The 14,931-nt window shown below is 39.0% G+C and overlaps 1 protein-coding gene and 1 pseudogene across 3 annotated transcripts in view; one reads left to right on the forward strand and one right to left on the reverse strand.

The window, feature by feature from the left end:
- The window catches only part of HPSE2 (heparanase 2 (inactive)), a 667,750-nt gene that overhangs the window by 552,623 nt on the left and 100,196 nt on the right, over positions 1-14,931 (forward strand). The window lies entirely within an intron of this gene.
- On the reverse strand, positions 2,581-3,637 carry LOC118632631 (annotated as a pseudogene).

A 14,931-nucleotide genomic window follows, 5' to 3' on the forward strand; every position in this document is an offset into this window, starting at 1 on the left:
GGCTATAGGAATAACAACTGAATCCACCTTAGGTGTCCAGTTCTCATTCCTTTGGACATACAAGGCTGTAATATTGGAGTACTATGTCTCTTACTATCCCTGCTGCCTCAGAGGCCTTAATCAGGGCTGCGAGGCAGACCCCCACAGACCACTGAAGATGAGACAGAGAGGTGGGTGACTATCCCTACTTTGTGTAAACATCCCACTGCATGTCCCACTTCCTCTCTACATGTGGCTGTTCTCTATGAGGAGGACCCCCTCTGGACATTATGAACATTCATGGCACAATCTTGTAAAGCATAAATTCCAGTATGCATTCAGTAGGGAATGTATATTGGAAGCTACAACAAGAAGACGTCGAATTGGTCCAAAGGGCTCTCACCCACAAGGTTACTTTAGATTTATTTTCCCATGGGGAATCTTGCCCAAACTTTATTTGTTGAATTCGGGAGGCTTCCTCCCCAACAAAACTAATAGGATGGTGACTTGGTCTACTGTATTCAATACAGCCATAAAAGTTTTTATTTCTCCCTGAAGTTTCTCAGCATACTTGTATGGATGCACATGGCCTTTATTCCTCATAGAGAAGACCTCAGTCCCACATCTAGTCATCTTCCTCCTTAAAACAGCTCAAGTTGGAATAGGGGGGAAGGAAAGGATCAAGGGTGGTGATGGAGAAAATAGCTTCACGCCAGTAAGCAAGGCTTTGCACTTATATTTATTTAGTTTTTTAAAAAATAACAGCTTTATTGAAATAAAATTTATCTACCACAAAATTCACTCCTTAAAAGTGTACAGTTCAATTGTTTTTAGCATATTCTTAGAGTTGTGCAACCATCACCACAATTTATTTTAAAATATCACCTGAGAAGGAAACCCCATACCTATAAGCAGTTACTCTCCATTCTCCTTTTCCCTCAGCTCCTGGCAACCACTAACCTACTTTACATCTCTGTAGATATCTCTAGTCTGGATATTTCATAATATGGAATCATAAATACGTGGCCTTTTGTGACTGGTTTCTTTCACTTAGCATGTTTTCAAGATTCATCCATCTTGTAATACATATTAATACTTCATTCCCTTCTATTGCTAAATAATATTCCATCATGTGGTTATACCAACTTTATCTATTCATAAGTTGATAGATATTACAGCTGTTTCTACTTTTTGGTTATTATGAAAAATGCCACTATTAAACATTCATGCACAAGTTTTTATGTGGCATATGTTCTCATTTCTCTTGGGTATATACCTTGGAGAGGAATTGCTGGGCCATGTGTTTCACTTTTTGAGGAACTGCCAAACTTTTGCATAGTGACTTCACAATTTTATATTTCCACCAACAATGTATGAAGGTTCCAGTTTCCTCACATCCTCATCAACTTATTACTGTCTGTCTTTTGTGATAGTGATCCTAGTGGGTGTGAAGTGGTATCTCATTATGGTTTCAATTTGCATTTTCTAATGACTAATGATGTTGAGCATTTTTTTCATGTGTTTATTGGCTATTTGTGAATCTTTGGAGAAATATCTATTCAAATTCTTTGCCATGTTTAAAGGGGAGCTTTTTGTGTTTTTATTGTTGAGTTGTAAGAGTTACTTATAATGCAGATCCCTTATTAGATATGTGATTTGCAAACATATTCTCCAATTCAGTGTGTTGTCTTTTCATTCTCTCTCTCTCTCTTTTTTTTTTTCCAAAGAGCAATACCATTAGTTACAAAATTTAATTGTAAGGATCAAGCAGTGGTTATTGGTCAAACCGATCCACATTAATAGCTTTGATGTGTGCAGGTGCTAGCTTGTAAATAAAGGTGACAAATGCCAATCAGATTCTTATAACACTGTCAGGAGCTAAACATGATTCTGAACATAGTTCAATACACAAGGCTAAAAGAATGATAGTACAATAATCAATAATCAAACCAAAGGCATAATTTTCCAAATCACCTTTAGTTAAACAGAATTCTAGCTTTTTAAAAGTCTGAATCTACATAAAACTCAAAGTAATCTAACAATTTTTCTACCTGAGATCAAACAAGTTTATTTTTTCCTATCTAAACATAATTCTTGGCATTGAGGTAAATCTGAAATCACATGATTTAGTTTGTCAAACTTTCAAAAAAAAAAAAATGTTAAGCCCTGCTTTAGACAGAAATTCTCATATTACACATACATATTTACATATTTTTCTTAAAAGACTAATGACAAATTTATGAGGTTAATAGACTTGAATTGGAACCATGATACTAATATGAAAATAAAAAGCCATTCACTTGTACAAAGTGTTCCTGTATGGTGCAATATGAAATGTGATCACAGAATCTAGGTACATATATGAATCATCAAGAGTTCACAAATTAAACTCACGTTAAGAAAACTCATTCTATTCTTTTTTGAAGCAGAGGTTGCAAAATTGTGATGTATAACAAAAATATTGTATATAAAAGCTCCAAAACCAAGTATTAGCCTAAATTGGCAATAACTGCAACTTAAAATCTAAACCCAATTAGGTATTTACTGTGGCTATGCAACTTTTTGCTTTGGGCCTGAAGGTTTTACTGAGGTAACAACCTCTTATCTCTCCTTCTTGTACTCCCACACCCAGCCTCCAACTTCCTTTTTCATGGCTGTGTTTGGCAATGCTTCCAAATCTTGAAAGCAGAAGAACTTGCTACAGCAAATGAGGAGGGTGAAAAACAATGCAACATATGATGTATAAAAACCAAGCTAAGAGTATAAGCTGAGAAAGAAAATACTAGAAGGAAGGTCAAGCATCAGTCTACCCTCAAAGGAAAAAGGAAAAAAAAAACGGGGGCTGTCACTCCTAGCCCCTCTTCCACATTATCTTCTGAGTAGAAGAGCATGGAACCAAAATTTCAAATTCTGAAAAAGCAATGACTGAAGGAAGAGCTGGGTAAGAGAATAAATGGTAAAGAAGTATAGCAGTACTTTAGTTTCTTTGCTCTGGCATTGGCAACATCAATACGATCTTTGTTGGTGTCAGCCTTTTCTGTGATCCGGTCTATGTGTCGATTTTGAGCCTCAATCTCATTCCCCATGTCCAGGGCCATGTTTTTGAAATTTCCTAGAATACTTCCAACTTGAGTCATGTTCTCTTCCATTTCATCTTCTCTGGCATCATTTGTTATACGTTTAATGTATCCACCACTGGCTGCTCCTGTGGTAGCTTGCTGAGGCTAACCATTTGTCACTCGGCCTGGCTGCTTAGATACTACATTGCTAGAAGAGTTGTCTCCGCCATCTCCCCATGTTGTCTTATAGGCCTTACCAGACTCAAAGTTCTTTGTCCTATTACATGGGCAGACACAAAGGCCACAACACTTGTTGAGTTCTGTTAAAGTCTTCTGTGCCTCTCTCATGTCTTTATTTATTTGGTCCATGCCTTTTTCTATGCGGTTTAGTTGTTCCCCTTGTTCATCCAGCATAGTGATAGTCTTGATTCCTGCATCCTGAGACTCAATGGCTAAACCCAGGATTCTTCTTGTACTTTCCAGAGACTCATCAGTAACCTGGTGAGCCCTCAACTGAGTTTCTTCTGATGACAGGTTATCCATGATGAATTAAAACTCTTGATAGACACAAAAACTGGAATGTAGATGTTCAAGCCGTTCGGGTCACTCCTCTCTGGCCACGACAGCTCAAACACCACCAGACCCTACTCTGTCTTTCCATTCTCTTGTTGATGTCTTTTAAGCACAAAATTTTTAATTTTTTAGAAAATCCAATTTATCTCTTTTTTGGTCACTTGTGCTTTTGGTATCTAATCCAAGGCTACAAGATTTACTCCTATGTTTTCTTCTAAGAGTTTTATAGTTAGCTCTTACATGTAAATCTCTGATCCATTCTGAGTTAATATTGTATAGGGTGTGAGGTAGAGATCCAATTTTGTTCTTTGCATGTGGATACAGTTATTCCAGCAACATCTGTTGGAAAGACTATTTTTTCCCATTGAATTGTTTTTGCACCTTTGTTGAAAATTAATTGACCACAAATATAAGGGTTTATTTCTGGACTCTCAATCCTATTCCATTGCTCTATATGTTTATCTTTATGCCAGTATCATACTGTCTTGATTACTGTAGCTTTGTTTTAAATTTTGAAGTTGGGAAGTAAGTGTCCCAAAAAGAAAATGTTTTTTTATTATTCAAGATTGTTTTAGCTACTACTTTCAGTTCTGCGTGGTGTGGCAACTACTCATTACCTCAACTAAATAAACTTCCAAAGTTCGCAGTTACTCAGAGTTCATTATCAGGTGGCAAGGTCATTATTATTGAAGCCATTTACTTCAGACACACTGACTTTAGGTTGGGGTCACAGAGCTTGCTGCCCCATTGTCACGATAATATCCTTTCCCTCACTCACCTGGGGAGCATGAACAACAGTTAAGGTACCATTTTCTGGCTGGTTCAATCCTACCTTTCACTGTTCAACCTCTAAATATTAATTCAGCTTTTGTTTGTTAACAGGCAGTACATTGGGAGATACTTACTAGCTAACCTCACCCACTATTTGGGTAAGAACACTCACTGCCTGATGCTGGGAAATATTTGTATATCCCTGAACCTGGCCTGCAAAACCCTTGTCCTTCCTTGTCCAGAAAGGCATGTCTCTGTCAGCATCCAACCCTCATGACCAAAGCGATCAAGAGCTGCAAAGAACCTGAAATTTTACCCTATTTGCAAGCTAATATGTTAGTGTTTGCTGCTTCATGGATGTAGGCCGAAGACACAAGACTCCTGGGTCAGAGACAAAAGACTATATACTCATGCACAGCAAGCAGTATGAGCATTAACATATTTCCATTGGTTTTTCTGGAGGCCATGTTGCACTGGGGCATTGCCATGGGCCCAAGTGAATGCTACACCGACAATTGGTTTGGGTTGCAGCTGAGGAATTCAGGAGCAAGCACCCAGCACTTTTTGAGCAAGCAGCAAACATTGTAGCAAGCAACAAACAAACTAGTCTTCCTTCCCCCAGGAGTGAGCAGTGACATGGTAGTCACACTGTGGTCACTTTGACCTACTTAGTTGCCTGTGCAAGTAACTACATAAACTGCTTTTTATCAGAAAACAGATAAGCCTTGTAGTCTGGCACACTCACCAAGAACATGCAGGAACAATTGGGACTGGTGGCCAACTGCCTCTCCCAACAATCTAGTTCTTGGCTAAACTCATATTTATACCTGAGTGTACCAGTGTGCTGCTCTGTCAACCACTCTGATGAATCTGACTGACAGTGTCTGGGGCCAAATTTGTTGCATTTGTCTCATATAGCATAATGTTAATTTTATGTGTCAGCTTGGCTAGAGCATGGTACCCAGATACTTAGTTAAACATTACTTTTGACATTTAAATGAAGTAATTTTTACATGAGATTAACATTTAAGTCAGTAGAACTCTGAGTAAAGCAGATGATCCTCCATAATATTGGTGGGCCTCATCCAGCTAAAGGCTTTAATAGAAACAAGACTGACCCTGAGCAAGAAGGAGTTCTGCCAACAGACTGACTGCCTTTGGACTCTAACTGCAACGTAACTCTTCCATGGGTCTCTAGCATGCTGGCCTACCCTGCAGCATTTAGAGTTGCTGGCTTCCATAATCGTGTGAGCCAATTACTTAAAATCAATTAGATAGATGATAGATAGATAGATAGATAGATAGATAGATAGATAGATAGATAGATAGATAGAATAAAGAGACAGATATAGAGGATAGAGAGATAGATATAAATACACGTATTCTATTGGTTACTGGTTCTATTTCTCTAGAGAAACCTAATACATACAACATTTAATTAAGGTTACTATCCACAGCACCTTTATAAAATACTGACCATATTGTATTGCACTTCATCTGTTCATCTCCCTTTCTCTTCCTCTCCCATGAGGGGGAGTAACACTTCAGTTGAAAGTGACTGAAATCTTGGGTGCTGAGACTTTATTTTAATACACTCTGTCTTCCTCACACATCGTAGGTACTCAGTAAGGGTTTGTTGAGTGAGAGGGACTGAGTGTGTGAGTGCATGATTAGATTTCTTCAATCCCCGATAGTTCCTTCTCTAATATCTCCTCTCAACAACAACAACAAAAAAGCCTAGCTATCTTTCAAGGTTCATGTCACAGATTGATCCTTTCTTGGAGTTTTTCTTAAATTTTCCTAAGAGAATGTTTTCTCTCCAGCTTCTAAACTTTATTAACATTGAATCTATATGCTGTTATGCATTTAGCATGCATGATGTTATCTATAAATATTTTTAGTCTTTTGCAGACTGGTCATATTTTCTTTCCTAGATTATAAGTTCCTTGAGTATAGGGACTTGGTATACTGATCCCCATATCTATCTCCTCTAGTACCAAGTACACAATCAATACCTAATAGACAATAAAAAATTGTCTACTGAATTGGGCTGTCTCGAGCCAGGGTAGGGAATCACTGGTGCAAATGTGCTAATTACCCACAGCTGGTCTTAGGTGTTTCTGAGTATTCGTTAGCAGTTCAGATTCCCTTTAGGAAGCATGGCCTTTTTGTTAATGACCACTTTAACTACCATACATTTCTGTAATGATTGGTTGCCTTTAAATGAGCCAATAACCAGATGTTTATAAAGAGCATACATGTGAAAGACCTGTGAGTAGAATAACAAAACGTTCAGAGACCCAAATAGCATGGGTATTGAATTGTTCTAGAAATCCTAGTTCATACACCTCAGTCTCATCTTTATCTTTTGAGCTACCATGAAATGAGAGCCTCCTATGTGCCAGGAACTAGGTAATTTCATACCACATTTTTTAATCCTTAAGACAACTGGAGATAATATGTTTAACCTAGTGTTGAGGAAATGGAGACCCAGAGAGTTTAGGTAATTTGCCCAAAGATCACTCACAGCCTGCCTTGTCTTCATACCTTGCTCATCTCTAAGACCTTCAAAGTCCATCTCAGCAGTTGTCTTGTCTTGAAGCCAAGCCATCCACTGTCATTATTCTAGTCTCCGTAATCACTCAGAGTCTCTTTAGCTCTTGTCTCAATCATCAGAGCAACCTCCTTATGGTTCCCCTGCCTGTATTTTCTTCTACTTCCAATAAATCTTCCACAATATCAGTCAGAGGCATGGTCGTGTCATTCCCCTTCTTCAAAACCTTCATTGGATCCCTATTGCCTACATAATTCCCCTGACTCCTAAGCATTGCATTCAAGGCCTTCCATAATTTGAACTTGCTCTGCCTTTCTAGTTCTATTTCCAACCAGTCAGTCCCAGGCTACATGTGTTCCACTGGAACCATTGACCTACATACCCCAACTCCATACATTGCTTCAAAGCCCATCCCCAGTGCCACTTTCTCTAATGTCCCCAATAGAAATCTCTCATTCTGGTTCTCTCATAGCACTTTGATTATATGTTAGATTTGGTTCTCACTATACACTGCTGTCTATCATATTTATAAATACACAGGTCAGTCTCACCTTTTAGAAAATGAGCAAATTGAAGGTAGGAAATATTATGACTTATGCCTAGCACATAATAAGTGAATGAGGAAAATTTATGAAGTTGGCTGGAATTAAATTGAAATGAACTTGAATTTTGAGTGAATAAGAAATTAGAAGCCATACCCTATTCTGAGGACCAGTTATAGCTGCTGCCTAAAAGGACACTGATTATATATTCTTTAATCCCTTTATGTACTGTAACACACCTGCCATTCAGGCAGTTGTGTATCAACTGCAACATGGATAGAATGGAATCTTAGATATATTCAGGACTGCTTTTCAAAGTGTTTTGCCAGTTCTGAAAAGCATCTGGTTTAGTGGTTCCATACCAACTCAAATAAAGCTTGAGAGGGGATTTGAAGGGTAAGAGAGAGGTAACTTGCCAATTGAAATGTCTTAGAAACACCAATTTAATGACTTATACATAAATTAATCATAAACATATGGATTAAATTTTCCCAGAAAAGGCATGTTTTGGCTCTCTGTGGACCACAAATGATTGAGAAATGATTGGAGATATTTCCTGAACCCAAAGACTAAGAAGGAGCAGGTCTATACTTCTTTAACTGCAAATATTAGTGCAATAGATAAATTATCCAGGGGGTCTGGGGAAGTTAGAAATATGGACAGGAAATAAGAAAATGAGATTCAGCTTGAAAATATGCTCCAGGTACATCTGGGGCAAAATAATCAGAAACAGGGAGATTTGGTTTGAGAGAGAACCCAATAAAGTTATGAAGACTACAAGACATTGAGGGTGATTTCTAGTTGGCATGGTGCATATGATAGAAGGCTGGCTGGTCATTCTTATTCCTGAGGATACAAGAGAAAGGGCTGGGGACTATCGTATATGAAATGGTACTCATTGCCCACAGAATGTAAACAAAGCCTTTGCTTTTGGTTATATCAAGATTTACCTAGTGGAAGAAAGGTTTGGCTAAAATTAAACTAAATTTTCTAGATAACTCAAGAAAATAAGTGAGCAGCCAAGACTGCAGTCTTTGAGCACAATGTCCAAAGGCATAATGGAGCTGAATTCCAAAACAAGAGAAACTGATGCTCAAGCCCAAATGGATACCTTCACTAGGGAAGAACACAACCTTTGTTTGAAGTCATAAGTACATTATGGGCCATCCACAGGAGGCCTTCCTACACGTGTTTTATCCTTCTTGTCATTTGAAAATTTGTTTTGAAGAAGTCAGACATCCATCTAAGTAAGCCAAACTATGGTTGTTATAGGCAACTTCTGACTTTGGATAACACTACCATGTTTTGCAGTGTTATCAAGCATGTTGGCATGACAACCAGATGTTCTAGTACCAAGGAAATAAAAAGAGGTTTTCTTTACAGCCATAAAAGACAGTTGTAGAAAATAATTTTTTATACTCTGGGAGGTAGGATATCCTGATGTTATAAAAGTTTTTGGATGATCATTGAAGTTTGAGAAAAATAATAATGATCAATGATAATAACAGTCTTTTACATTTTTTGTACAATGTTTTGCCATTTATATGGTACTCCATATAAATTGTCCCATAATCTTCCCTGTAACTCCCTGGCAATATTACTATCTCATTTTCACAGATGAAGAAACCGAAGCACAAAGATGACAAATAATTTGGAGCAAGTGGCAGTGTCAGAGACTCAGGTCATGTTCTTTGACTCCTAATTCAGTATTCTTCCTATATCTAAGTGATTTCATGGCTTATCAGTATGACTCTATAGGGAAAAAGATTACTATGGCTTGTTGAAAGTCTCTACATAATTCAAATCCCTTGTTGATTGGATGGATTGTATGGTCTAAGCATTTTACTTTATTAACTCATTTAATGCTCTTAACACTATGGTGTAGACCTTGTTATTACCCTCATTTCAAAGCTAGAGGGATTAAATGACTTGTCCACTGGTTTGTAAGCGGAACAGCTGGAATTCAAACCCAGGCAGCCTGTCTCTTCAGCTCCCTCTCTAGCCATGACATTGTCCTCTATTTAGAAACTACTTTTTCCCCAGGTGAGAGGAAAGCTATATCAGAATAAAGTTGGCATATAATCCTGAGTATATCTAAACCTGGGGTACAGGTTTCAATTAGCTGCATGTTTCTATACTGGGAAAAAGCTGAGGTTATATGCCTGTCAGCAGATGGCACACTGTGACACCAACCTAGACATATAACTCTTTTCTCAGCTGCTATTGTGACTGCTGAGTCCTGAGCAGAAAGGAGAATTCCAAAGTGAAAGAATAAGGAGTGATATTTAAATAGTACAATTTTTAAATGATACGACTCCTAGAAGTATAACCAGAGATTTCCATTGCCATGATGGTTGCTTCTTCTTAATAGGGAATGTAGAGAATGAAAAGGTATCAAGAGAAAGGAACAGCCTTTGGGTTTGGTGTTGGTACATCCAGACACACCTGCCTAATTTTTTTTCCCTCTTATTGCTTTGTAGAGAAGTAGTGACCAGGGGACTTTGACTCAAGAGTTGGATTTTAATTCAGCTCATCTCTTTGTTTAAATCTACTAGCTTAACAGAGACAAGGCAGAGAAAATTGTGAACATCTAGATAGTTGAGTCACAGCTGCCAGAGACCTTTTCCTGACAGACTGACTAAATTTTGTAATATTTCCATGGTGAGTTTGAATAAAAAATGAGGATCCAAAGGGAATGAAAGGAACCGTTCTGATCAAGGCGGAGGATGAAAGTGAAGTCTTGTCAAACAGTGATGTACAACAGTGTGGAATGCATGTGAAGGGAAAATAGACAACTTACAAATGCTTCTAGGCAGAGCAGTCAGGATGGTAAAGGGACTGAATCAAAGACATAAGGATGGGTTGAAGTCCTGAGGAATTAGGCTAAAGAACGGCAAACTCGTAGGTGATGCGAAGGTTGTCTTCTAAATGTGAAAGGCTACCGTTTATAAGAGAGCTTGGATTTCTTCTATAGGGCATAGCTTTCTCGTAAGGCACAACACTGCACTCCTGGCTGGAAACTAAAAGGAAGAGGATTTTAACTCCTTCTAAAAGTGATAATCCAAGATTCAAAGCTCATGTCTAACCCAAGAGCACTTCATCTTAACCATTATGTTATTTTAACAGGAGGGTTTGAATTTATACTCTACAACTCAGATCTTTAGAAAACAAACTTTATTTCACTAACTGATCATTTCTGAGCCCCTAACCCTGCTTGAGAATAACAAAACCCAACAACAAAAATTAACTTGCCAATTAAAAGTAACTCAATCTTTCTTTCCTGGTAATTTTGCAGACCTTTCAAAGTTTTTATCTTTCTCTTTCCTTTCTTCCTTCCAGATGTCATCTGGGTACAAGGGGATGCTGATCTTATGTGCTGGTAATGGGGAGGGGTAACATGTTCTATGATCTGTGTACTTGATGACCTTCACTCAGTCATCCCCCCTGATTACTTGGGGTACCACCTCGGTATTTACTGGGAGGGAGTGGGTGCTGCCAGGTCTTTTGGCTTTATGTTGGTACCTATTGTTGAGCATGGGCATTACTGTTGCTCCCTGTTAAGCTCCCTGTATTCTGGGACGTCCCTGTACTGTCACCAGGATTCTTCCAAAACACCAGTCCCCTCAGCAGTTTCTGTGGCCTCACAGACCACATGGGAACCTCCTGCAGCAAAGCAAAGGCCATGGCAGATGAGAAGCACTGACTCAGACCCTCCCTTTGCAGAATCACACCAAGCCACTGTTTCTGTGCCATTGTAGCTGCCCTTGGTTGGTATGTGAGGTGTCTCCCGAATTCCATGTGAAAAGTAGGGCACATGTACACTCTTCTTTCAATTTCTCCTTCTTCCTGGCCTGAGAAGTAGGCAGAGTATCTCTTTTCTGTGATTCAGGCAACTTCCTAAGCCTAGTCTGATTCCCTCTGAACCTTCCCTATGTCAGTTATATCCTCAGCCCTCTCTACAGTAAGGTTTCCAGTGCAACTTTATGTTCAGACCTCTAAGCGTTGCTATGTTAAGAAAAGCTTTAAGAATTGGAGGGAGAGGGGACTTAATAAAGTTTATTTTCTAAGATTTTGCTTCACGGTTCATTGAGGATAATTTGAAACTCAAAGCTGAGCTCTAACCCTTCTGTTGTAAGTGGTATTTGATCTTCTAAAGAGGCTTGAATGTACTTGATTCAATATATAAAGAGTTGAAGGGCAACAAGATTAACAGGGAATGAAAGAGCAATTGGTTATTGTATATATTCTTTTATTTCAGTGAAATGTTTTATAATTTAAAAAATTAAATACATTGGCTTTAGATCTCATAATATTATTCTCAGTATACTTGACTGCCCTCTTTAAAGAAAATCAACCAGAGTACATCAACATAATCCTTTATTCAAAATGCCAGGAGAAAGAAGTTTCCAAAGAAGTGTTCTAGCTTGGGGAAGGAGGGCAGAAATTTTTAACAGGACATTAGCAGGAGGGGTTAGCCGAAGTTCAGCTAGTTTCGGGAATAGTTGGATCAAGAGAGTTCTCAGAAGAGGGAGGAATTATATTTGTGAGTTAGCAGCCATTGTTTGAGCAATTTGGATTTTATTAAGAGTAGAGAGGAACAGCTGTGGGAGCGAGGACATGCTAGGGCCATAGTGGAAAAGTTTCTGGCCTTAAGTGTCTCTTAATTTATGAAGTGGAAAAACACACCAGTGTCTCTGTTCAGCATGTAATATAGGCTGTTTTCTGAGCAACTGTTCTAATGATGTGGACATATCCTACCTTACGTACTCTTTCTTTTGATAACTAAATTTGCAATTTTTTTCCCAAATAATAATATAAAGCTATGAACACAGTAGGCTTTCAATCAATGTCTGCTTTGCTGGGCTCAAAAGAGGCCCTGCCTTTGAAAAACTCACCAAACAAGTGAGACAGAAATAAACTATTCTATCAAAATGAACGTATGACATAAGAAGTACTATGAAATTTGGGGGGGAGGAGTGGCATTTTTGCAGAGGGGATGACATTTGATTTACACATTGAAGGATGGTAATGATAATGATGATAAACATAATGCTAATATAAGCTACTATTTGTCAAGACCTGTCATGTTCTAGCCACTTTATATATATATTACCTCATGATATCCCAGTTGGTCCATTTGGCCTCTATAACAAAAATACTGTAGATTGCATGGCTTATGAAAACAAAAATTTGTTTCTCACAGTTCTGGAATCTGGGAGGTCTAAAATCAAGGCACCAGCAAATTCAGTTTCTGATGAGGGCCTCTTCCTGGTTTATCGTGGCTGTCTTTTCTGTGTCCTCACACAGTGAAAGGATTAAGGGATCTCTCCGGGGAGTCCACGCTTGAGGGCTTCAGTCAACCTCCAAAGGCTACCTCCCTAATACCATTACATTGGGATTAAGTTTCAACATATATATTTTGAGGGGAGACACAAACATTCAGTCTATAGCACCCACAGAAGAAGATCTTTTTTACTTAAGGAGAAGTAAAAAATGAAGCTCACCGAGGTTCAGTGACCTGTCCAAGGCTAAATTTATAAATGGCAGAGCTCAGATTTGAGCCTGGACCAATCTGACTCCAAAGCCCAGTCTTGTTCTCCTGCATAGTGTTTCCAGTGTGTGGGCCGGCTCCACGCCCACACTCCCACAGGGAAGAGGGCCTAGGCGTGCTGTGGACGTGATCAGGAGAAACGGGCAGAGCATACGTAGCAGTGAATCCCACAGTGGGGAGGAGATTACTGCTGTTGCATTTTTCTGTCCAAGTGTGCGGGAAGTTTCCATTTGGTGGACTGTGTCCTTACACATCCCCAGTCTTTCCAATTGCCCGTTTTACAACGAGCTTCGGGCTCAGAGCATTTGATAGCATTCTACTAGAATTTAATAACGCACTTTTTCATAGTACTTATTTTTATGGTTACTTTCTAATTATGGAAAATGGTGCTTTTAAAATTTTACATAATTTGATATGATTTTTCCCATTTATATACTTATTTGATTAAAAAAGTAAGCATTTCTAAATATTGGGAAAATACTAGTGGAGATGGATGACAAATATGGACTAGTGGCCGACGTGAGTGAGTGATGTTTGGAACGCAGAGGCACAGCACCTTACAGAATAGGCTCTCACTATCTGAAGTCAGGGCGGGAACAGCGGCTGGTGAAAGGCGAAAGCACTCCGAAGAGAGGGAACAGCTCATCACATGAGAAGCGTATCAAAATACGATGTTTTCGGAAACAGTGGACCGTTTGGGGAGCTAAGCTACGCATGGTGGATACTGAGGCATGAAACTGGCAATGTTATTATTATACATGAATCCTTTCCCTTATACTTTATAATAGAGATGTGACTAATATTAAATAGCATCCTTGTCCTTTTTGTTGTCCATTGTGCCATAACCTTGATTAAAAATAAAAAAAACTTGCCCTGGCCGCTTTGGCTCAGTGGTTGGAGCGTCGGCCTGCGGTACAGAGAGACCCGGGTTCGGTTCCCGCTAAGGGCACGTACCTCGGTTGCAGTTTGTCCCCGGCCCTGGTTGGTCGTGCGGGTGGCAGCCACTCGATGTGTCCCTTCACATCGATGTTTCTCTCTCTCTCTCTCCCTCTCTCTCCCTCCCGCTCTATCTGAACAAAAAATGGAAAAATGTCCTCGGGTGAGGATAAAAAAAAAATCAGAAAAACTTAATTCTGTGTAAGTAGGCAAGAGACGAAGATGAAGAGAATCAGAATATGCCACCCCAAAATTAAGGATTGGCATAAGGATTTGGGGAAGCTGAAGGCAATTTAGAGGCAGCAAATAAACACAGAAAGAACCTCCCTCTACGGGCCTAAAAGCAGGACATATGTTTTACCCTTTGTAAAGGTCTCCCCTCTCCTCCCATACCAGGAGGAGTAAAACCAACGATTACCCATGGAAACCAAAGTTAGCACCGAGATGGGTGTGCATAAACAAGCTTTCCTAAAATAACCCTTATCTTCTATTGGATACATTAGTTTCTCCTATATATTTACCTTCCCACAGTTTACTGCTCCTAGAAGCCCAGTATCCTTTTCTTTATTCTTGCCACTTCTTCACAAATGTATCACCCTTTGTCAAAATAGTATAAAACCTCTGAGTCCAACTGCTTCTTTGGGTCTTCTTTTCAATGAAGACCTCTGTGCATGTAAAAATTAAAATATTAACATCATATAAAATGAGTATGCCTTCCCCCTGTTAATATGTTTTTCATCAATCTAATTTACAGACCCCAGATGCTGAACCTAAGAGAGAAAAACTCCCCACCCTCCCCGCCCCTACAAATGCCTGTTAAGCAAATAAGGCCTATCATAAATTTCTCAGAATGGAATATGGGCAAACAATGGGGCTATTTCTAGGATGAAAAATATGCTCCCATGAGTAAGCTTTGCCCGTCTCCTTGAAGAAATGTATTTTTAGGAAAATTACTAACATTTTCCA

The sequence above is a fragment of the Molossus molossus genome, unplaced genomic scaffold, assembly GCF_014108415.1.
Source record: "Molossus molossus isolate mMolMol1 unplaced genomic scaffold, mMolMol1.p scaffold_m16_p_17, whole genome shotgun sequence".
Lineage (NCBI taxonomy): Eukaryota > Metazoa > Chordata > Mammalia > Chiroptera > Molossidae > Molossus > Molossus molossus.